We start from the raw sequence: 24,662 nt of genomic DNA, 5'->3' as shown, positions 1-24,662 counted from the left end.
TCTTGGGCTGAGAGACGCACTAGTGTCCTGAATGAATTTACATACCAAATGGGTTTTAATTTTATATTTTTGCTTAAGGTCAGGACATTTATTTATTATCATTATTTATTACTGAAGCACGAGTGGTTTTAATTATTTTAGTGTTCCTCCTACAAAGCAGGATAGCTGCTAGCTACGGACCATTTTCCGTTTCCGCTCACATAAATAATATAGTTTTTAATTTCATGAAGATTTAGCATTCGTCTGCTTTGTAAATTAAAGTCATCGTTTACCACAACAGAGATGGAGTGTTTGGAATGTCTGGGTGGACTTCTCTGTCAGTTTCTGGAGGATCACTTTTCCTAACTTTGATTTCCTGATGCAGGTGCCCAGAAAGAGGCACCCACAGAGGGCCTGGGAAGGGAAGGGGCTGTGGGGTGTGGAAAGGAGAGGGGAAGGAACCCTTCTTTCCTGCAACGTCATTTGCCTTTCCATGTGTTATTCTATCTCATTTCTCCCACAAAACCCTACCAAAGCCAGCATTTTTGTCTCTATTTTATGGATAAGGAAACTGAGGTCCCAGCATGTTAACTAACTTGCCCAAGGTCACTCAAATCCAAGTGACAGGTTCAAATGCTGATATTCCTGACCCAAGGCATAGCCCTTTGTTCTCCTACCTGCCCTCTCTGTGCCAAGGCTTGGGAAGGTGGGCAGGTGTCTCTACACAGGCCTGGATCTGGACGCTGGCAGAGGTGCAGTCAGCGGTAGAAGGATGAGAGATGGACGCAGAGAAGGAGTGGGCAGGAAGGGTGGCAGGCAGCGGGCACTGCCAGGCTGTGGTGTGACTGTGTGGATGCAAGTAGAGGGGAGCAGTGTCCTGGTCACTTGGGGGGCAGAGGACGTGACCTCCTAGGAGGCAGTGTCCCCAACACACAGCCAGGGGACTCCGTCTGGACACCCTAGAGCCACCAAATCTTGCAGACTCCCCTCTGCAGGTCCTTCTCCATCCCTTCCCACGCTCTCTCTCCACTGGGATCCCAGCTGTCCCAGGGTGGTTGCCAGGCCAGTGAATTGTGAGCTCCCTAGCGCAAGGAGCCTGCCCCTTCCGGACACTGTGACTCTCTGTCTGTAAATCACTCTCCTGCATCCCCGTCCCATCCCCAGCTATCCCTGGGCCGGCCTCTTCCTCAGAAGCATTCCAGAAGGTTTTCACACTCCCCGTGGTTTGTCAGGAGGACACCGTTTTGTGGCATTGGGTCCACGTTTGCTGCCAGCATAGCCTCTGGAATGCACAGGCTGCTTGGGGTTGCCATGGAGAAGCTGGGTCCGTTGGTGGTTTGAACTGAGCCGCATACAATAGAGGACCCTCGGCAGCCAGCCGGATGGGCAGGCCTGGGGCGGGGCGGGGCAGCAGCCTCGCACCCTGCTGCCATCTGCTTTGACCCTGCCAGGCAGCTGCAGCCCTATCCCTTAGGGTTGTTGGCAGATTAAAAACGTAATGGATTTAAATCATGCCCATCTCATTTTGCAAGGGTTTTCTTGAGTTCTCCTCCAAGCTCCAGCTACCAGTCTGCCCCTATGAGTCTCTGTCTCCAAGCAGAGGTCTTGGTGTCCTGGTGGCTGCATCCCAGGGGAGAGGAAGGAACCCGTTTCATAAGCGCACTCACATTGGAGCAGAACAGAGTCGCTAGGAGGCTCGCTGTGATTTATCAGGGGCCATGCCACACTGTCCTTGCGCACAACGTGGCTTAAGTCTAAACAGAAAATAGACCTCACGCTGAGTCATCCTTCTCCATCATGGAAGATGAGATTGTGCTGGCGGGAACACATCGTGTCTGGGGACGCACGCTGCCGTCGTGGGAATGTTCCTCTTTAGCACGCCTTTAATCCCTCTCCTGCGAGCGTCTCCCTCTAAAACGAGGGCGATAGGAAGACTCCGACGCTGGGGCAGAGCCGTCTCTTACACACAACGGCGAAATTATTTTCTTCATCTCAGAAACAGGCTCCCCCAGGAGGACATAAATAAATAAGAGATTCCTGGTACATACTTTACCCATTTTTCAGATTTTCTTCCTTCTTACTCATGGAACTAATGTAAGTGCTACTTCTGGAGTGGTCCCAGCCAGATAGGTGCCTAGGGATACAGGAAAGCTCAGGGCTGCGTTTAGAATCAAACAGAGCTAATGGTGAAGTCTCTTCCCGCTGAAAAGAGAAGCAAAATACTTCTCAGCGCTGGATCGCTTGCTGCTTTATATAGAGGGCTCTGCTTTGGGGGGACGAGCTGTCTCTGAAACCCAGACCCACATATTTTTAAAGTCTTCAGGGAAGGCTGTCTTTTAAAAAGGTGCAATTAGGCAGGCATTTGCTTATCGTTTTTCCAATATAATAGGTGGAGAGATTGAGGTCACATCTCTGGGAAGAGTCTGGTGAGGGCACTGTTTCCTCTGGGCCAGGTTGCAGACTTGCTGCGTGTCTGTTCACCTCTCTCTCTCTCTCTCTCTCTCTCTCTCTCTCTCTCTATATATATATATATATATATATATATATATGGATTTTTTTCCAAGTCAGAGTCTCGCTGTGTCACCCAGGCTGGAGTGCAGTGGCGCGATCTTGGCTCACTGCAACCTCTGCCTCCCAGGTTCAAGCGATTCTCCTGCCTCAGCCTCCCAAGTAGCTGGGATTATAGGCATGCGCCACCATGCTTAGCTAACTTTTGTATTTTTAGTAGAGATGGGGTTTCACAGTGTCGGCCAGACTGGTCTTGAACTCCTGGCCTCAAGTGATCTGCCCACCTTGGCCTCGCAAAGTGATGGGATTACAGGCGTGAGCCACCGCGCCCAGCCCTGTTCACCCATCTCTAAAATGAGTCTCTGTAAGGTTCCTTCCAGCCCTGACATGCTCTCAGTCTAGAGAAGGAGATGGGGAGCTCTTGTAGGTTCTTCTGCAGAGAAGATGCGTCTTCCTGGTCTCCATCCCCGACCTATGGTCTTTCCGCAACCCTGCCCATTCATGGCCTCTGGGCTGGTCCCCCTCACTCCTCCATCTCAGTGGGAGAGATGCACAGGATGCCTCTGGAGCTGGTGCCACGAGTAAGGCCTCTTCCCATGCAGGGAGCACTTGGTTCTGCAGGGCTTGGAGGCATCCGAAAGTCAGTGAGAGATGAGGCTGGGTCGCTCTGAAGTTCAAGGGTTTGGAAACGGTGTCCTGGGTACAAATAATAACCAGCCTGAGTACCTAAGAGGTTGGTAATAAGAGGCACAGTAATAATGCCTGGCATTTATTAAATCTTTACTACCTGCCAGGCATGAGTAAGTGCCTTGCACACATTTTGCATCAAATCCTGTAGGGCAGGTATTATCATCCCTATTTTAAGATGAAAAAACCAAGGGTTAGGGAAGTTCATTTACCAAGATCATTTGCAAAGTAAGTGACCTTGCAGGATGTTGAAGTCAGGTCCATCTGACTTCAGGACAGAGTGGAAGAGTTTAACATCCTTGTGTTTGCCTCAAGCAAAAAGGAAAATTCAGATGACGTTCATTGTACTGCATGTGCACACAGTCACATATACGCTGTGCACAAGCACATACATGCCTGCCCTGGCTGTTCCCTGCCAGTCACGTTCGCTGGTGCACAGTGCCTGCTACAGCCATGGACAGCTGTGCGGAAGTCATCACTACACGGTCACAAAAAGAGTTGATCACCTCTCTCCAAGGACTGATCACAAATTCACAAGCACAGTGGGGTCTGCCGCAGAGAAGACTTCCAGGCTGCTCATCCAGAGCACCTGTCTGCAGCCCGTGGTGGCCCAGGGCAGGGCGTTAGCGGAGTCCGAGGCTCCCTGTGTTTTGCTTATGACTGCGAGTGTTCATCATGCGTGGCCCCTGGGCTGTCTTTCTTCCAATAATGGGATGCAGCCTGATAGCGCCAAGCGGCTAGCATTGAGATTAGGCTGGAGGGTCTAGAACTGCAGTGTCTGTGTCCCCCAAATCACAGGGGTGGACCTCTTCAGGCCCAGAAGGCTGGGGGTAGAGCGGTGTGGGCAAGGGAAAGCCAGGCTTGGCCTGGAGCCCCATGGAGCTGCCATCCCCCAGCCCAGCTTGCATGAAAGAAGGGTCATGGGAAACTCCAGGATTCCCATCCCAGGCATTCTTTCCTATTTAAGGAGTATTTTTTACTTAAGCAGCCACTTTGGAGCAGACAGGGGCAAAAGAAGTAGAAAATGTTGGGTTTCTCAGCCTCAGAGGATGATGAAGATAAATGCATATCCCACAGAATCATCTGACGCCGGCGGCAAGGACTCTGGGCTGAGCTCCAAGATGTGGGTTCAAGGCCTGTGTTGCCCCCAGCCTTGCCTAAGTTCTTGGCGTGCCCTGGTCCCTGTTTCTTCATTTATCAAGTAGGGAAAGTAAAACAGCCCTGACAAATCAATGTAGAAAATGTCAAGGAGCTCTCCCAATGAGGAAACCAGGGCTTTTCTCATCCGTAATAACAAGAAGAAAAATTATAGAAGGAAACGTCTGTTTATTTAGTCATCTTTTCAGTTATCATTGACTCCTAAAGTAGTGAAATATCTTTGAATAGGTATTTTAAAAATATATACCTAATCTAATGAAATATAATTTTCTATATTGCATTCTATATAAATATTTCTATATTTAATAATTTATCATATTATGACATGTAAATATTTACATATATAAATATTTATATACTTTAGTCCATGTGTGTACATATACACAGACACAGACACATATGCATATGTATTTTGGAAAAGTCAGAACAAGAAGAATTATAAATGAAGATATTGGCATTCTTAATAGCATGCATAGTTTTTTTCCTCCAGCATTTTCTGTTCCGTGGATAGGGAGTGTGTGCATTACTGTTTGTAATTTAAAGACAAAGGAAACATGAGCCCAGCTTCTTTGTGTGGTGCCCACTGGATGCCACATCCCTCCTCCTGTGCCTCCATCCACGTGCTGGTTTACACAGAACAGCTCTGGGTCAGCCATGGCTGCCCGGGTTCCTCATACCAGGGTCCTCCTTAGGATGTACCCCAAAGGCCCAAACCCCCGATTCACTTCTTTCATTCTGCAGGGTGTGCATATGCATGTGCAGGAGATACGCCACACTAACCAGAAACTTGCTCCGTGTTTCGACTTGAGGCTAGGCTAGGAGGGAAGAGGACATGTGTCCCCGTGTGTTAGCTAGAATGCAGCCCAAGCTGGAGGTTGGTGACACTGCAGTAATTGGAGGTAAGAGCTCTGAAGCCATTCAGATAAATTTTTGACATAAAAATGTAGGCTGGTTCATAAAAGGTTGCAGTGACAATAGGTTATAGTGACAGCTTTTCAACAATTGTCTAAGCTGCCAGATGGAAGGGGATTCAGCATAATGAATTATGGGTGGTCTGGACAACACAGTATCCTTTCATAGGGATGGATCTAAGGGAAGAATAAAGTTATCCAGGATGGCCCACATTGAATAACACTATTGTTAAAACATGGACTGGAGAAGGAGAAAAAAGATTAGACGCTTGAAAGACTCAGCGACTGTAGCTGCAAGGCCTTGGTCTTGCGACCTGAGCACTGGGTGTTCGCAGCTCCCATCCTCTGGTGTAATGAACGCTTTATCTGCCAGATTCCAGGTTGAACATCACGCCTGTCTGGCAGGGCTCCCGGGCTTTCCTGCAAAGGGGGCGTTGTTCCTCTACCAGCGCAGCTGTTTGTGCGGTTTTGCCCTTTTGATTAAATTGCCTCTCTCAGCTCCTGGATGGGACTTGTGGGACCCTTCCTAAGTGGATGTCTTCTGGAGGGGAGACTTTGCCAGAAGGAGGGGGGCTCAAAGAAGGAGTGGGATGCATCAGGTTGGGAGAGGGGAAAAGCCCTGGCTCCCACAGAGTCCTCTCTGCCAGAATCCACCCTTGGCCTCTGATCAGGTACAGGCTGCTCGGTCGGAGAGCAGAAGCAGCCACCTTTGATCCTGTCTTTACTTAGGTGAGAATAATAACAGCCGCTATGATAACATAATGACAACCATCACTTACTGAGTGCCTACAGTGTATGTGAAACTAAGCACTTGCATCATCTCATTTAAACTGAACTCACAACAACCCTGTGATGTAGGTATTACCATTCCCATTTTATAGATAAGAAAACTGAGGCCTAGGGAAGCTAATCTGTATCTCACAGATGTTCAAATCGTTTGGAGGTGAAATTGGGGTCTGTCCTGCCCCCAGGTTTGCGCTCCTGGCCACTCATTGTGCTGTACTAACTCCTGAACACTCACGCTCCAAGACTAAACAAAAAGGTCTCGTCGAAAGCGGAGAGGAGTTTGTGAGTGCCTCCTAGGACCATTGAGGGGGTTCGGCAAGTAGGGGTACGAGATTTGCTCAGCAGAGAAAATTCATTTTAAATGGGTTTTGGCTGGGAGTAAAGCGTCCTTGGGAGTGAAATGTCTGCATTCAGTGACTTCAAGCTGGGCTTGTGAATTTACATGAATAATTTGTTAATGGCAGTTTCAGGAGATGAAGTAATTTACGTGGTCATAAAGGAGTAAAATTCTGCCCTGGAATGCGCATGTGTATTCAAGCCTCCCACTCTGTGGTTTGCCACGGGAAAGCATGGCAGGTCTGAGGTTTTTTGAAGCCTTGCTCGTGATTGCAAACGAGACCAGGCCACGGTCTATGAGAGCTTAGCCATGCATCCAACCTCATCATGATGTCCTGCCATCTTCTAGACTCTAAACATCAACATGTTCCTTTAGGCAAGACCCGTGGGGTGAGAGGGTTACTCTTAGCTCTGAGGTACCCAGTGAGAAGCGTGAGGGCACCTCCCCCACTCAATAGTGCATCTGAGGTTGGTAGGTTCCCAGGCTAGCCCACCACACTGGCTGACATGATCTTGTCTGATGGGGACCCAGGGGTTTCCATCCCACATCCTAGCATGTTGTTATTCATGCCCCAGCCTCTGCACAGGGCCGTGCTGTTGGCACACCAAGCCCTCTGCAGTGTTGGGCACGTGGTGGGGGTTGGGGGTGGCAGTGGAGGGCTCAGTTAATAGCTGCTGCTTTGATATCAGGCTGTGAAGGACACTCTTGGGGCGCTGGGGCCAGGGGAGGACAATTGGCTGGGGCTGAGGCAGGGCAGAGGGAGCAGAATCCAGTGGCTATGGCAGTCACTGCCCTGGAGAAACTCACGCAGGGGCAGGGGCCACAGCAAGGGTCCCCCAGTGCATCCCTGGTCCCCTTGTGCCAAGATGAGCACAGAGCATCCACTGCTCATTTTCCCCAGAATTTGGAGACAACCAGAGTGTGGGGCCTTTTCATCCTAACACACCAGAGACAGCCCGTGCCCATCGGCAAGACATGACATCGTTCCTGTGCCTCCCAGAGCATCTCCTGAGTCATCCGTCCCACCCCGCTTGCCCCAGGGCCTGCCCAAAGCAGGAGTGTTGTGTTACCCTTTCTCCTTGCACTTTTCTTAGTAACAGCATTGGCTGTGGCTCCTGCACAGAGGCCTCCTGGAGACATTCTGTCCTGGTCGGCCCCAAAGGCTGGCTTTGAGTCAGCACGTCCATCCCCACCCTGCAAGCTCTTCCTCACTCTGCCCAGAGTCCTTTGTGAGGCCAGTGGGGAACTTTCAGGAAACCACAACGGGGGTCGGGGGTCAGGAAAGCTGTGACTGTGGCTTAAAAGCAGGTGAATGTCCCTCCTGGCCAAGGGGCAGTTCCAGGCAGCTGCTCTATATCTCTATGTGAATTTTCTTTTTTTTTTTTTTTTTTTTTTTTTTTTTTTTAGCAACAGGGTCTTGCCGTGTTGTCCAGACTGGTCTCGAACTCCTGGGCTCCAAGCAGTCCACCCATCTCAGCCTCCAAAAGTGCCGGGATTACAGGCATCACGCACCACTCCTGACCTCTACATGGGAGAGTTCTGTCCTGAGGGTCTGAATCCCGGGTCGAGGGAAGGCCTGGAAGTGTGTGAGGTTGGATCTCAGGTGCTACTCAGGCCAAGCCCAGGGGAGCCATACCCCATTGGCTCAGAGAGATCAGGAAGCAGGAGAGGGTCTGCCCAGCCTGGGCCAACTTGGACTTGCCAGCAATTCTGGGGCTTCATAGATCCCTCAGATTTCTTAGGAAAAGACATCACAGCTCTTGCCAATCCATGAGTCACTGAGTATGGTGTGAGCCACCCTCTGTGCCCGGCCCAATGGTGGGCAGTCGGGTGAGGTCAGGACAGTGCCTCTCTTCAGGGTAGGTCAAAGTCAGGGAAGTGACCCCCCACCCCAGGGCAAACAAGGGCTCGAGAAAGCAGGTTTGAGGTCAGAGGTGAAGTTGGACAGCCTTCCCCGGACCCTGGAACTGTGAGGAATGCCCACCCTGTGGGAGTTTCTGTAGTTGCTGGAGCCAGAAAAGGCAACCAGAAGTAGGGCCTCAACCCAGAAACCCTGTTCATCCCACGTGGCTGGATCCCACCTCCAACCAGCAGTCAAGGCATTTCCTGGGCCGGAAGATGAAGGCTGCAGCGTGGGGGGAGTGGGAGGGGTAGTCAGGGTCTGACAGCAGGATAGTGCATGTCCTCTGAGTTCTAGGGGGACCTCTGCTGGGCCCTGAGCTCTGTGTCTCAGGACAAAAATCCCAGATTCCAGAACTGATGGCGCTTCCCAGGTCTCCTACCCAGCCACTTGCTTTCCAGGTGGGGTCTGAGGCCCAGGCCTTTTGAAAGGCCTTGGCATGTTTGGAATAAGAATTCTGAAAGTACTGATTTTCTAAAAGAGGGAGATTGAGGAGGCTGGCCGGGAAAGCGTACCGTTCCTCAGGTGCTGGAGCCCAGGAAAGCCGTAAACACTGTGAGTCCACACCCTACCCCTTCCCTGTCTCCAGACCAGCCAGCATTGTGCCCAGCCCTGGGGAGCAGGCCAGGCCAAGGAGCCCTGGTGGACTCCATCAGAGGCCCTGGTGCAGCTGCATTCACGGTCCAGTGGGAAAGGGAGGCTGCACTCAGCCCATCCCCGAGCTCAGTGCAGGAACAGCTCTTACGGGGTCCCCCCCGGCCACGCAATGTTGCCCTGTCTCCTCCTGAGGGACTGTGCCCAGAGGAGGTGCCTGGATTTGTGGCAAGGTTAACCACAGCACCATGAAGTCAGTTCTGTGAGCTCAGGCCTGGGTACTGGGTGCACAGTTCTAGTGTGGGTCTGGTCTTCAGTGCCCAGGGTCTAGGGCAGCCCCCGAGGGGACTGTGTTACTATCCAGCATGAAGCATCTAGACAAAGGACCATTAGACAACAGTAAGATCATTTCTTTTTTTTTTTTTTTTTTTTTGAGACGGAGTCTCACTCTCTTGCCCAGGCTGGAGTGCAGTGGTGCAATCTTGGCCTCCTGAGTAGCTGGGACTACAGGCGCCCACCACCACGCCCGGCTAATTTTTTTTTGTATTTTTAGTAGAGACGGGGTTTCACCATGTTAGCCAAGGTGATCTCAATCTCCTGACCTCGTGATCCGCCCACCTCGGCCTCCCAAAGTGCTGGGATTATAGGCGTGAGCCACCGCGCCCAGCCTGGAAGATCATTTCTGTTCTCTATAACTGAGGCAGTTGCTGCTGGTTACAGGGCTTGCTGATAAATGGCCCCATTGGGATGCAGGTGTCACAGGGGGAAACACTGGACAGGGATGAAAATGACTGATTTCCTGGGAGACCGCATCCCCTTCAGCAGCAGCAGGAGCCCCGGAGGTGGCCTTGGGGGACTTTTCCTTCTGGTTCTGACACTAACCATGTCCTGAGAGCTCAGGCCCCTGGAGCACTGAGTGCCCATCTGCAAAATGGAGAGACCAAGTCACTTTGAGTCATTTTAGACCATCGTAGATGTAAGCAAGAGGCAGGGTGAGAACAGAAAGGACACTCTGAGGTTAGAGGGGACCCCTTCCCTGGAGGTGGTATCCTCCCACGCCTCTCCAGTGCCTCCTCTGCTCTGCTCCTTGCTGCCTGTTGGCCTGAGGTTCCCATCCTGACCCATGCTTCCTGCCCCTCAGCCATGGGCTGCAGCCAAGGCCAGGGAAGCAGTTGTCCCCTCAGCCATTTGCAGTACAAGGGCCAGGCCCCTCTGATGGGGAAACAGGAAGGGCTGTTGGGAGGGTCCGCTGAGTGCCCCAACTCCACCTGGCCCTGCCTGCTAGATCAGGCCTGATCCGACCCGCCACCGCCTTCCCTGGAGCAAGGCCTCAGCCACTGGGGGGACAGCATGGCCTGTTCCTTTTCCTTTTTTTTTTTGGAGACAAGGGTCACTCTGTCACCCAGATTGCAGTGCAGTGGCACGGTCTCAGCTCACTACAACCTCCGCTTCCCAGGCTCAAGGGATCTTCCCACCTCAGCCTCCTAAGTAGCTGGGACTACACAGCCAGCTAATTTTTTAATTTTTTGAAGAGACGAAGTCTCACTGTACTGCTCAGGCTGGTCTTGAACTCCTGGGCTCAAGCAATCCTCCCACCTCAACCTCCCAAAGTACTGGGATTACAGGCGTGAGCCACGACGCCCCACCTGCCTGCCCCTTATGGAGCGATTTCCACGCCACTCTTGTGTCACAGCTGAAGGAGGCTCCACGGGGCCCAGACCAGGCCTTCCACAGAACACAGCCCCTGGTGCCCCAGGAACTGCGCACAGTGAAGGACCATAAGAAGCCCTCGCCATTCATCTTCTCTCAGTATTTTTTGAGCTATAAAGTCGATTTGGTCATATTTCAGAACATGTAACTCCTTAGTGATTAGACTGCCCATGAAAATAGACACATATCCTAGCCTCTGGGCCCAAAAGAAAGAGGAACTATAATAAAAGCAAAGAAGTCATTCAAGCCCTCCTCCTTCTCAGATGCTTAGCACACATGAAATCCAAATCCTTAGGAATGGGGAAAACCTTTTTATTTCTTTATTTATTTATTTATTTTGAGACGGAGTCTCACTCTGTCGCCCAGGCTGGAGTGCAGTGGTATGATCTTGGCTTACTGCAAGCTCCGCCTCCTGGGTTCAAGTGATTCTCGTGCCTCAGCCTCCCAAGTAGCTGGGATTATAGGCGCCTGCCAACACGCCCAGTCAATTTTTGTATTTTTAGTAGAGACAGGGTTTTGCCATGTTGGCCAGGCTGGTCACGAATTCCTGACCTCGGGAGATCCACTGGCCTCGGCCTCCCAAAGTGCTGGGATTACAGGCATGAACCACGGCACCTGGCCAAGGGAAAACCTTTCTTAAAGGAAGAGTGGCAGTATGGGAGTTTCAGGTAGGGGGTCAATCTGTGGGCGAGTGTGTGTGTGTGTGTGTATATGTGTGTTTGTGTGTGAGAGAGAGAGAGGGAGAGAGACAGAGAAAGGAGAGAGGGAAGAATGGAAAGAGATGATTGATTCTAGAACATTCCCAGGCCTTGCACACAGTTTGCTCAGGAAGGCTGGAAGTTCCTCCTCCCAGCCGCTCTGCTGCTGGGTGCAGGGGTCTCTGGCCTCGTTTGTTTCATGTCCCTTGTGTGATTGCAAGGTGCCCTTCCTGTGACTCACTGTGTCCTTGCCTTTCCTGATTTCCAACTCAGTTTAGCCAAGGGATCTAAGGCACGGGGTTAGGCACTGCCTCATAGCATCTTAAGGAATCTGCCCAAAATTTCCTGTTCATCCTGACCGATTTAACAATTAAAGGATCACTTTATGAAATTCCTTGTCTTATAAACGCAATTAGCAGTTTTAATCTCCTGAGGGAACAAATCATTCACTACTTGATGGGAGTTGGTTTTATCGGAGAATTTTGCTTCTAAAGTTAAACTGAAATAAAAGCAGAGGGGAAGAGGAGAGTCATTTATGGGGCATCTGAGGGCACTTGTGGGCAGCTCAGGGAGAGCAGAAGGGAGTTTGATGCTTGCAGAACCCACACTTAATGGCAGACACTGTCCTAGTCCCTTAGACACCCTTAACTAGGGCTTATCTTAGCCCATTCAGGCTGCCATAACAAAATACTGTAAACAGCATGGCTTAGAAACAACAGAAATGTATTTCTCATAGTCTTGGAAGATGAGAATTCTATGATCAAGGCACTGGCCAATGTGGTGCCTGGTAAGGGCTGGGACTGGCTTATGGACAGCACCTTCTCACTATCCTCCATGGTGGAAGGGGCAAGCTGTGGTCTCATGAACCCCATATGAGGGCACTAACCCATTGGTGAGGGCCCCACCCTCATGACCTAATCACTTCCCTAAGGCTTCCCCTTTTCACACCATCACACCAGGGGTTAGGTTTCAACATGGATTTTGAGGAGACACAAATATTCAGAGCACAGCAGGGCTCTGCCACCCACAGACCAGGAGGTGGTGATTCTGAGAGGGCCTGCAAACTGCCCAGACTACACAGAAGCTCAGAGATCAGCTGGGGATTTGAAAGGAGGTCACTCTGACCCCAGAGAAGAATCTCTTCCCACTGTCCCAAGCTGGGCACACCAAAAGGAAGATGGGATTGAGAAAGGTTTGAGAAGCAGAGGGGATGCAGACAAGGCCGCAGGAGACCATCAGCAATCCATTTTGGTTTTTTAGTCTTGAGCCAAATGGAAAAGTTACTTTTAATGAAATATCTGAAATCCAGTCATACCCTATCTTTTACATATTTGGGACTACATTCTTTAGAGCAGGGGTCACCCACCCCCACAAACTGGTACAGTCCATGGCCTGTTAGGAACCAGCTACATAGCAGGTGAGTGGCAGGCAAGCCAGCATGACCGCTCAAGATCCACCTCCTGTCAGATCAGCAATGACAATAGATTCTCATAGGAGCGCAAACCCTATTGTGAACTGTGCATGTGAGGGATCTAGGTTGCATGCTCCTTGTGAGAATCTAATGCCTAATGATCTGAGGTGGAGCAGTTTCATCCCAGAACCATCTCCCCACACCCCCAGCCCCGTCCATGGAAAAATTGTCATCCATAAAAGTGGTGCCTGCTGCCAAAAAGTTTGGGGACCGCTGCTTTAGAGAGCTCTGAACTTGTTTCTTTTGTGAGCAAGCCTCTGTCATGTGAAGTGCTGTTCCCCCAACTTATATGTTTAGTCACTTTAGATTCTCTCACACTCATCTCTTTCTAGGGACCCTGGAATTGTCCCAGGATGAGGAAGGAGGGAGGGCGGGAGGGTGATTCTCCAGCCTACAGGTTGTCAGTAGTTGACCCAAAATGTCACCTTTTGGTGTCCACACAAGGACAGTAATTTCCGTCTCCATTCCCAGCATGATGGGAGGGAAAAAGGAATGCACAGAAGTCATTTGGAGGAAGTTCCCACATACAGAAGAGAGTAAAACTGTGTCTGTAAACATGAAAATAACAGCATCTGCTGGTGAAGTTTTGGTCTTTTATTTTGTTTTCTCCCAAACATGTCTATAGCTTACTGTCTGCACCAGGAACTCCCACACGCCCATGAGGTCTCTTGCCTGTTGCCCTGACTTACAGTTGAATATTTCGTTTTTGTGTTCATCCTTCTTCCCCCGCAAGACTGCAGTCTCCTTGGAGGTAGGGCCCAGTCTTTTTTTTTTTTCCTCTGTCTTATCTTCTATGCCTAGAATATCATAAGAGCTCAGAAAATGTTTGTTGTTTTGTTTTTATTCAAAGTTAGAGCTATAATTCACAAAATACACACCTCACATTTACTCTGTTAAATTCTTCCTTTAATTGAAATGCATTCATTTGGAGAAAGCGATGCTGATAGGAACCAGATAACTGGAGAACTGATGATTTTCTAAGTGCTGTGGGCCCCTTAGGATGTGAATTACAATATGGAGCGTTTAGATACCAAACCCACTGGGGGAGGCACTGAGGATTATCCATTCTCGCACAGAGCACTCAATACAAACCCCAATTCATATTAATTAAAAATTCTAAATCACACAGTTGTTTTTTTCTGCAAATCCTTATATGCTCTGTTTTATTTATCACCATTAATAATAACAATAAAGATAATAATAATATAACTACTATGTGATTAAGGTACAAAATATTTACAGGTTTTTAGGGAGCCCTGTGCTCAGAATGGGAATAGGATAATTACAACGAGGTTTAGTATGAGAGCTCGTTCCAGAAGATTCTCCACTGAGAGTTGAAGTCAGTCACTGGGTTCTATTTTGTCTGTGATTCTATCAACCTGTTCCCCTGATATCAATCATGTAGTCACTCATTCATTTGACACAAATGTATTAAGTGTCTCGAGCATGCCAGGCAGCGTGCTAGATGCTGGAACACAAGGGTAAACAGAACATTCCCCACTCCTGTGGTCTGGGGGTGCTTATGTCATTACAGCCAGGAGGGAGATGGCCGGCAGTGGCAGGGCACTATGTCTAAGCCCAGTCCTGTAGGATGAGTTGGAGATCTCCAGGAGAAAGTGTGGGAGAGAGAATTCCCTGGAGAGACCTGGTGAAGAGTTGCAAGCTTGGTACTTGTGAGGACTGAAACGTCATTGAGCCCTTTTGCTGGAGAAGGCAGCAATCAGAGATGAGCTGGAGAGGTCAGCTGGGACCACATTCTGAGGGCTGTGGGGAGCCACAGATGGGTTTTTGTGAAATAGAGAGCAGGTGTGCTCTTCAGAATGCCTGCCCCTCCCCGCACCTCGGCTGATTGTGGAGTGAGGGAATAGGAATCAAGGATGCCTGTGTGGAGCCGGGCACAGAATTTCATGATAGCTGTGGCCTAGAGATAGGTAATAGTGAGAAAAGGGGGAATGGGAGAATTTCAGAAATTCAGGACAGATGATGATAGTAATGATGAAAAATACATAATACACACTTACCATGTGCCAGAGCCTATTGCAAGCACTTTGCATGTTTATTTGGTTCAACCTTCCAACAAAACCTATGAGGTAGTGACTGTTATCCCCATTGTATGGGCGAGGAGACTGAGACACAAAGAGATTAAATAGTTGGTGCAAGACTACACTACTAATCTAAGTAGCAAATGGGAATCAGACTCCTGTTTGAATGTGAACCCATCCCCCACCCCCCATTTATTTCCAGAACCCATGGTCCACACTACTGTCGTCAGTGACATGGGGCGATGTGAAGTCTGCTACTCAGGTAGGGAGGGTGGGCTGAGCAGATGAGTTGCTTTTGTGACACATACCCCCGACAGTCCCTCAGGGATCACGTGGTATCAGAAGCAGTGGAGAGTCCTCATCCCTGGCTGGCCATCTCCCTCCCCATAAAGCCCTTTTTCCCAACACTTGGAAATCAAGCCTTTCAACTGGATGCTAGTAGTCAGGGACTGTCTTGGGGCGGCGTGAGGGGATACTGCTGCTGGGCCTGTTGGGCCCATGGCCAGTCCTCAGCTCCAAACCCAACTCTTGCTGGCCTCTCGGTACTGAATTGCACCTTGCTGTATTCGTTCTGGTGTGCTTTGGAGAACCAATTGATTTCCCAGCTCCCTAACTTGTCACTATCTGAGTGAGCTTTTATGGAGAATCTGCTACTTTTTGAGAAGTTTCATGGACATTTTCTTCATCTTTTGCCTGGAATGAAGTTCATAAATTGGTGCTTTAAGAGGTTTGGTCTGGAATGAGCTGCAGGGAATGGCTAAAGACGTGGTCATCTCTCCTCAGTTCCCCACTTCCCCATAGGCCCTGTGTCTGCATTTTCACCGTGGGACTTATGTGGTTTCTGACTCTGAAATTTTTGGTTTCATCCGCCATCTGATCAGCAGATTGCCTCTTGCCATCACTCCAGCCTTGTCCTTTGTAAGGCTTGGTCCTGGGATAAGAAATAGCCCTGTGGGGTGGGGCAGGTGCCCTGAAATGCTATGCAGGAAGCCTGGGTCCTAACTGTGTCTCAATTCACTACAGAAACTTGGCCCAGATCACCTTCCATTCTGGACCTCACTTGCCTCTGCAAAAGTAGAAATGCAAGTTCATGTTGTTGAGTAAATATTTGCAGCAGTAAAGTCAGATAATAGATTCATGTATTTATTCACCATTTATTGATCACTTATTCTGTGCCAAGCACAGTTTCAGGTGCTTTGGTTAGAGTAATAATTAGCAAGATAAACAAAAATTACTGCCCACATGGAGCTTACCTTCAAGTGGATGGAAAGACAACGAATAAGTAACAAAAATATCTAGTATGTTAGATGTTAGTAAGTTTTGGCAAGTTCCATGTTCAAAATGATCAACTAGGAAATGCTGAGCAAGTCTTATGTTGAAGACAGTTAGAAAAGCAGGCAATGTCTAATAACCATTATCTTGAAGGTACTGGAGAGGTAACAAGACACAGTGAGCTGCTATTCGATTAGGGTCTGGGAAGGATAGAGGCCTGTGGAGGTGAGCCTTATGCTTACAGCCAGTTTTCCTCTAGGAGTATTTGGCAGTTCTGAAGGGACAGATGAGAGCTGAACAGGGTGCTCAACAGCAGGCTTGCAGGGTCAGAGGACCAGGATTGGAACCCAGAGTCTGCCAAGGGGACTAGCAGGTTTCACTGACCCCTCCACTTTCTTTGGCCTGGGACTCTGAAGGGCTGTACACTGGGCCCTCTGAGGAGCTGCCTCTCTGCTTCAAATCCTCTGGGTTCTCCAAAATGAATTAAGGTGATCCCATATTGCTAGTATCCCTAGGTGCCCAGCAGAAGCAGACAAATAATCTTAGGAGAAAGATACCATCTTGACCTCAAATTATTTCTAAAAACAATGTGCAAAGGTAGAATCTGTAACATAATTTTAAAAATAACCAGATACAAGGAGACCACATTAACAAATATCAGTAGAAACAACAGAAAATAAAGAGACCCATAGGGGTTCCAGATACATTGGAATTCTTAGACACAGACTTTAAAATAACTCTGCCTTACTATGTTCCAGATGTGAAAAGATCAAAATTGTAATTTTCATTAGAGAACCAGAAACTATATATCTTTTTTCAAAGCCAAATGTAAATAACCACATAATACCCCAAATGAAGAATTCAATGACAAGTTTAACAGATGCAACCAAAAAAAAAAGAATTATGAACTGAAAGATTGATTAGAAAAAAAATCCGCATTAAGTACAGAGAGACCAGAGAAAAAATGCAAAAAAAAAGGCAGGGAGGTGGGGCAGTAGGAGTTACAGTGAAAATGTCTAACACACGTATAACTGGAATTCCAGAAAGAGAGGAGGAGGAAACTGTGTCAGAAGCAGTATTTCAAGAAAATGGGTGAGAACATTTCTCAACTGTTGAAAGATATCAAGTCATAGATTCAAGAAACACTAAACTACAAGCAGGATAAATGAAATCTACACCAAGGCACTCAGAGTAAAACTGCTGAAAATTAAAGACAACGAAAAATCTAAAAAGTAGGTGGAAGGGAAAGACAGATTACTTTGAAAGGTACAGTGATGAAATATATAACTGACTTCTCAATAAAACATTGAAAGTCAGAAGTCAGTGGTGTGATATCTTTAAAGTGCTGAAAGAAATTGCCAGCTCAGAATTCTATACCCGGTGAAAATGCCCTTAGAAGAAAGAACAAAGATGAGATTTTTTAAAAGTTCAGACAAACCGTGAAATAATTTGTCACCAAAAAGCCTGGCTGGGTGTGGTGGCTCATGCCTGTAATCCCAGCACTTTGGGAGGCCAAAGCGGGTCGATCACCTGAGGCCAGGAGTTGGAGACCAGCCTGGCCAACATGGGGAAACCATGTCTCTACTGCAAATACAAAAATTAGGTGGTCATGGTGGCGAACGCCTGTAATACCAGCTACTCAGTAGGTTGAGGCAGGAGAACTGCTTGAACCCAGGAGGCAGAGATTGCAGTGAGCCAAGGTCGCACCATTGCACACCAGCGTGGGCAACAGAGCAAGACTCCATCTCAAAAAAGAAAAGAAAAGGGAAAAAAGCCTGCACTGAAGGAAATCCAAAAGTATGTTTTTCAGGCAGATGAAATTAATTCAAAAGAAAGGTTAGAGTTTCAGGAAGCAATGAAAAAGCAACAAAAAAATGTAAAAATAAGGCTATATCAATTGTACACAAAGATAAAAAAACTCTCATGAAACAACATGTATAGAGAGAAATAAAATAAATGAAAAAAAGGTTTAGAAATGGGGTGGGGAACAAATGAAATGAAATTATTTTAAGGCCCTTGAATTATTTTAAGGCCAAGGAAGAGAGTATAAGTATCTACATTACACTTCAATAAGTCAAGGATGAGGGATGTAATATCTATGGATATTACAATGAAATACAAAATACCTAATCCAAAAGAAGACAAAGGAGAAAAGAAACAAGGAACATAGAGCAAGTGAGACACAGAAAGCATTTAGCAAAATGATCAATTTAAACCCGAGTACATCAGTAATTACGTCAAATGTATATGCTCTAACCAAAAGATAAAGCTTTCCAGACTGAAATTTTAAATTCTCACTCTATGCTATTTATAAAAAACACATTAAAAGAGAAAAGGTATAGAAAGATTAAAGGGAAAAGGATGAAGGAAGGCAAAAAGATACACTGTGCATAAAAGCAGGTGTAGCTACATCAGTATCACACAAAATTGTCTAAGACAAGAAGCAATACTTCATAATTACTATTTTTTAAAAACCCACCCTTGGCCGGGCACGGTGGCTCATGCCTGTAATCCCAGCACTTTGGGAGGCTGAGGTGGATGGATCACAAGGTCAGGAGTTCAAGACCAGCCTGGTCAACATGGTGAAATCCCATCTCTATTAAAAATACAAAAATTAGCTGGGTGTGGTGACGTGTGCCTGTAATCCCAGCTACTCAGGAGGCTGAAGCAGGAGAATGGTTTGAACCCGGGAGGTGGAGGTTGCAGTGAGCCAAGATCGCACCACTGCACTCCAGCCTGGACAACAAGGCGAGACTCCATCTCAAAAAAAAAAAAAAAAACACCACCCTCAGCTCACCAGGAAGATGCAACAATTGTGTGCATCTAAGAACTGCGAAAGGAAAATAAATCTTGGGACCCCAAAATCACTAAGCTGAAAGGAAAAGTCAAGCTTAGAGCCAACCTGCCTCTCATTCTATCCCTTTAAAAAAGATGACTACTAAGATTTTAAAAACAAGCTACAGCTGGGCACGGTGGCTCACACCTGTAATCTCAGCACTTTGGGAGGCCAAGGCGGGTGGATCACGAGGTCAGGAGTTCAAGACCAGCCTGGCCAAGATGGTGAAACCCTGTCTCTACTAAAAATACAAAAAATTAGCCGGGCGTGGTGGCAGGTGCCTGTAATCCCAGCTACTTGGGAGGCTGAGGCAGAGAATTCCTTGAACCCAGAAGGCAGAGGTTGCAGTGAGCCAAGACCGTACCACTGCACTCCAGCCTGGGCGACAGAGTGAGACTCTGTCTCAAAAAAAATAAATAAATAAAAATAAAAATGAAAAAATAAAAACAGGCTGCATACCTCCCTCACAAAGAATTTCCTTGTGGACAAAGGACAGATAGAACTCAAAGTCACCCCTCTGCTCACTGAGATAGATGCATATCTGACTGCCTCCTTTGGAAAGGCTAATCAGAAACTCAAAAGAATGCACCCATTTGTCGCTTACCTACCTATGACTTGGAAGCCCCCTTCCCGCTTGGAGTTGTCCCACCCCTTTCCAGGCAGAACCAATGTACATCTTACATGTATTGATTGATGTCTCATGTCTCCCTAAAATGTATAAAACCAACCTGTGCCCCGACCACCCTGGACACATGCCATCAGGACCTCCTGAGGCTGTGTCACTGGCATGCGTCCTTAACTTTGGCAAAATAAATTTCCTAAATTGAGACACGTCTCAGATACCCAAAGGGTTCACAGAACATAGAACATAGCCTCAAAATATAAAAGGCAGAAATTGACAGAACTAGAAGGGAAAAAATAAATTCACAGTCCCATTTAACACATTCTCTAAATAACAAGACAAACAGACAAAAATAATGATAAAAATAAAGGTATAGAAGATTTGCAAACACAATTAGTAAACATGACAATGGCATAAAGAATATTGTACATAAAATCTAGAGAATATACGTTCTTCAGAATCACACACATAACGTTGATAAGTGCAATGGAGAAAAATGAATACGGAGTGTTAGCTGTGAGATTTGAAATAGCAGCGTTTGGAAAGAACTCTCTGCGTTTGCGTTTGGGCAGAGGCCTGAGGAGGTAAGAAAGGAGGTCACTCGGGTCGCTGATGGCTGAGGGAGGAACATTGCAGGCTCCAGGCTGAGGCAGGGTGGGCTGGTGTATTCAGGAAATAGCAGGGACCGCAAAGCCATCGGGGGATGGGAAGATGTGGGCTGTAAGCCCCCCAGGTGAGGGGCGCCCTGGGATCTGGGCATTGATGATGGGAATGGAGCCTGCTGCTCCCTGTAGCCCCAGGCCAGCTCCGCCTCCAGCAAAACAAGACTCCTCGAAAGCCCATTCCAGCCATCAGGTCCCTCTCTCTCTGTCTGCTTGGCCCTCTCCCTAGAACCTGCACTACCTTTCACAGCTCCGCGCTTCTTCCATGTCTTATCCAGTCGCCTTTTCAGGAAAGACACTAAACCTGGTGCCTGGGGAGCAGCACTGCGGGTCTGCAGTGAGCCAGGACTTCCCCAGGGCTTCAGCTCGTCCTCACAAGCCCAGGGGCAGGCTTTGTTATTAGCATTTTGCAGATGAGAAAACTGCTGCCTCGACTTCTGCTCTTGTATAAATGCAACCTCCTCTTAGAGGCTCACTCTCACTTCCATTTTCACTGAACCAGGTGCTGCTGGGGACCCCACTTCCAGAGGAGGTTGCTGCCCTCCATCCACCCTGGACCATCCAACCTAGGATCCTGAGACCCTGGGTCATATCTCTGGGACCAGAGAATAAGTCAGGACCCTCAGAGCGTCTCCTGTGTGTCTCCGCTGCAGGGAGCTCTGAGTCAGCCTGTAGAAAGGGGTGCAGTGGCCAGGGAGGCGTGTCCGGGCTCTGTGCGAGCCCCGCTGCCTCTCACGGTGGACCCGCGAGCCAGGCTGGAGCAGGTGCTCTAGGTGGAGGGAAGTTGCTGGAGTTGCACCTTCTGCGAGCTGCCCACCCCAGCTCCTGGGGCCCTTTGAGAAATCCCATTATTCCAGTCTAGGGGGCTTCACATCCATAGACCCCTTGTTTGCTGCCTGATGGTTATGCACCTGTTAGAGTCACTGCGTGGACACAGCCTGTGCTGAGAATGTCAGATTAGAGTGAAGTGACCGTGACCTGGTTCAGCTGCGCCAGCCTTCTTGCACGTCAGCATCACTGTTCCTTTCTGATCAGCGTAGCCAGTGCCTGTGTCTGTCCCCTGTCAGATGAAAGATGGCAGATATTCCCTCCCCAGACCCCCTCTGCTTCTCTTTTGGGAATCAGGCTTGCTGTGGCCTCTGGGCTTCCAGTCCTGGTGGCCTTGATCCCTCCTCCTAAGGGATCCAGGGGTCAGTCCCCTTGGAGCTCTCAGCAAGGAAGACCTCGCTGGGCCTATGGGTCCTGGCCTGGAGGGTGGACCTCTCTGCTTCTGGCCACTGAGCCAGGTCTGCTTCTGCCATGCCCCCCGAGTGGCAGCCTGACCACGAGGTTGCACCCCCTACCCTGCCCTCCCACACTCCAAGTCTGCCCCTCCCTCCTCAGCTTGGGGTTCTGTTCTCTTGAGCCCTACAAAAAGTTCATACTCAGCCTGGGGTTCATTCTGCTCTTCGAGCCTGTGACAGAAAGGCTGCGGAGGTTGTGGGAGCCTTGTAATGCTCATTTTACCTAAACTAACCTTTCTTAAATTGAGGGAGCGAGGGAAAGATGAAAGGAGAAAAACACGCACACACACGGCAATGTAAGTTAAAGAAGAAAACATTTACCAAGTCTCTAAATATTGTCTTCACCCCGCGTCCTATTCTGCTGAATAAAAAAAACAGAGGTGCCTTCGGGCTTTTTAAAATCAAGATTTTATTAAAAAGAAACAAGTTTCAATCAAGCAAACAATTCACAAAGATATTTTCTAGAATAATGAGAATAATAAAAACCATCATTTTTGGAAAGGCTGATTCCTTTCCAGGGCCTGGGGTGGTGGGCTTGGCACCCATCGTTCTTGCCCACCCCCTGAACTGTCAGAGAGATCTTACCCCTTCCTGGAAATGAGCAAACGGGTTCAGAGAAGTCTAGTGACCTGTCCAAAGACACAGGGCCCCTGAAAGGGAGCTCTGTGGTCCGCACCAAGTCTGCGTGGCTCTGGCACCGTTCCCAGGGTCATTCACAGCAGGGCCCAGCTCAGACCTCAGCGGGCGGCGAGAAGAACACACGGGGTGTCTGACTTCCAGCACGAAGGGGCATCCTGCCTTGCATTTCTATTTCCCATTTCTGAGCATTCTCTCTGGATTATAGCCGTGACCGCCGTATCGCAGCGTGTTTGCCCAGCCCGGTTTGAGTTGTAAGCTGGTGAAATAGAAAAATCCTTGTGAAAATATGAACACACTTTTATTTACCAAAGGTAAATGAAACCTTTCACTGTTCTGAAGGGTTTCCATTTTTCTGTCTTTTGTCTCCTCCCTTTGATTACCCATAACATTAACCTTCAAACAACCTGGCAAATTCAAGTCTCTGATTTCCCGGCAGCCTCCTCCTTCAGCCAGTCAGGGCACCTGTTGCCGGTCCTCTTGGGATCACCAGGCAGAGAAGCCTCCCTGTGCCTCACACCCACCCACACCTGTCCCCCCATCCTGGGGGAAGGCAGTTCCTGGCTGGCCCATGGTCACTGTGAAGCGCTCCTACTTAACAATGCAAGTAGCCATTCCTCTGTCCAGCTGGCTTTGACGAGGCTCCGCTGCCACAGCTTCTTGCCTGTGGCTCTGTGGTGGGGAAAAACGGAAGGAAAAATGCGTTCCATGCAGGGCCTGTCACTGCTGTAGAAACAGCAGTATTATTTTCAGGGATGTTGCGTTAATAGGGGAAGGCTATTTCTTGGAAAATACTGTCTTCAAGTACTGTGACTCTTTTCAGGTTATATAAAAGGGCATTAGGCAAACACTCAGAAATTCAGCAGCTTCCCTGGTTGGGAGTGTGGAGGGTGGGTGGACCAGCTCCTGTGCACCTCCAGCGGCAGCCACGCAGAATACGAATTGGCTGCAGTCACCGTCCTCATCAGCCTGCAGTCTGGATAGTATCAGCAATAGGAAAGGTTACAGCTTTTCCTGTGATGTATTGCTTCTTCAGAGAGTATTAAAGATGTTTTGAATCTATTTTTTTAGGAATCTTGAAACCACCAGTGGAACATTTTTGCTGTTGTGGGTAATGCACAACGTAGCAGCGTAGGAAGGCCGGGCCGCGAGGAGGACCCGAGGGTGTTGGAAGCACCGAAGACAGCGCCCGTTGTCATTTTAACAGTGAGGAAGCAAGCGAGGCAGAGCATATGCTGAGGTGTGGAGCAGCTGCGACTGGGAAGCGTGTTATTTCTTTTATTTGCTGGGGGGCGGAGAAGAGGCAGACACCGCGTCTCCTGGGAGTGGGCAGGATTTATTTATTGGGAAGGGAGTGCCAGAGGAAAAGTTCCGTCATCATGGAAGGAATTCTCCAGCCCTGCTTAGTATTCTTACTGTTTGGGCTTTTTTTTTTTTTCCCCCTGCCTGGACGCTCCCTGCCCAAAGGACAGATTCAAAGAAAAATTGTAGCCAGAGCCGACGTCTTTGTAGTAGATGGTGGGACAGTGAATTTTACACGTCAACTTGACCAGTCCACAAGGTGCCCAGATATTTGGGCCAAAGATGATTCTGGGTGCGTCCGTGACGGGGTTTCTGGATGAGATTAAGATTCGAATCAGTAGACTGAGTAAAGCAGCTCGCCGTCCCCGGTGTGGGAGGGCCTCATCCAATCAGTCAGTCGGCCTGAATAGAACAAAAGCTGACCCTGCTGTAAGTAAGAGGGGTTTCTCCCGACCGCCTTTGAGTCGGGCCATTGGTCTTTTGCTGCCTTCGGACTGGAACTGAAACATCCGCCCTTCTTGGGTCTCCAGCCTGCAGGCTTTTGGACTGGAACTATACCAGTTCCCGCTCCTGGGTCTCCAGCTTGCTAACTGCAGATCTCAGGACTTCTCGGCCTCCATGATTACAGGAGCTGATTCCTTATAATAAATCCTACATTATATATATAATTAATGTCCTATTAGTTCTGTTTCTCTGGAGAACCCTGGCTGACATAGAAGGCATCCATTAAGGCAGGAGTTGAAATCTTAACATCCTTCCTGAACCCATAGCTTGATCAGGCTACCTGTGTCCTCTAGGAGAAGAAAGGGTGACTGAATCCCAAAGTATTTGGAAGGAGGCCAGAGAAAAGCTCTGTAGCCACCACTCCTCTCTGCTGAGAACATCAGAGGCCATGAACTGTATGAATGGAAATGAGGATGCTTTGCCAGACATCCCCCTTTACAGGCAAATGCTGGTCCTTCCCCTCTAGGAGACCAAGGCTTGGAGCACCCTGGTCCCTCCTCCAAGGCAGCCAGATACAAGCCTGGCAGCCACAGGCCCCTCGGCCCAGGGAAAGGCAGCCTCTCTGTTGCAGGAGGCTCCAGCTACAGCCTCCAGCCATTGCTCCCTAGACATGGTGTCCACTCCTTGCTCACCCCCTGCTAGAAGGTAAAGGAAAGCATACATGAAATGGTTTTAAGCAGCAGGTTTGTGACTATTCCTGCAGCAGGTGAGGCTCTGAGCTGAATACGTCACACCTGGGGTCTTCTGTGGGCCTGGATTGAAAG

General features: G+C 48.6%; 1 protein-coding gene and 1 long non-coding RNA gene across 5 annotated transcripts in view; one reads left to right on the top strand and one right to left on the bottom strand.

The window, feature by feature from the left end:
• KLHL29 (kelch like family member 29) overlaps window positions 1–24,662 on the top strand; it is a 324,637-nt gene that overhangs the window by 206,825 nt on the left and 93,150 nt on the right. The window lies entirely within an intron of this gene.
• Window positions 21,850–22,831, bottom strand: LOC141408370 (uncharacterized). The gene is made up of 2 exons (XR_012422637.1): window positions 22,500–22,831; window positions 21,850–22,351 (listed from the first exon to the last, which is right to left on the bottom strand). It is a non-coding gene; the product is annotated as an uncharacterized lncRNA (long non-coding RNA).

Source organism: Macaca fascicularis, chromosome 13 (genome assembly GCF_037993035.2).
Source record: "Macaca fascicularis isolate 582-1 chromosome 13, T2T-MFA8v1.1".
In the NCBI taxonomy this organism is placed as follows: domain Eukaryota; kingdom Metazoa; phylum Chordata; class Mammalia; order Primates; family Cercopithecidae; genus Macaca; species Macaca fascicularis.
The sequence above is the reverse complement of the archived record's forward strand: the minus strand, read 5'-3'. Positions and strand labels throughout refer to the sequence as shown.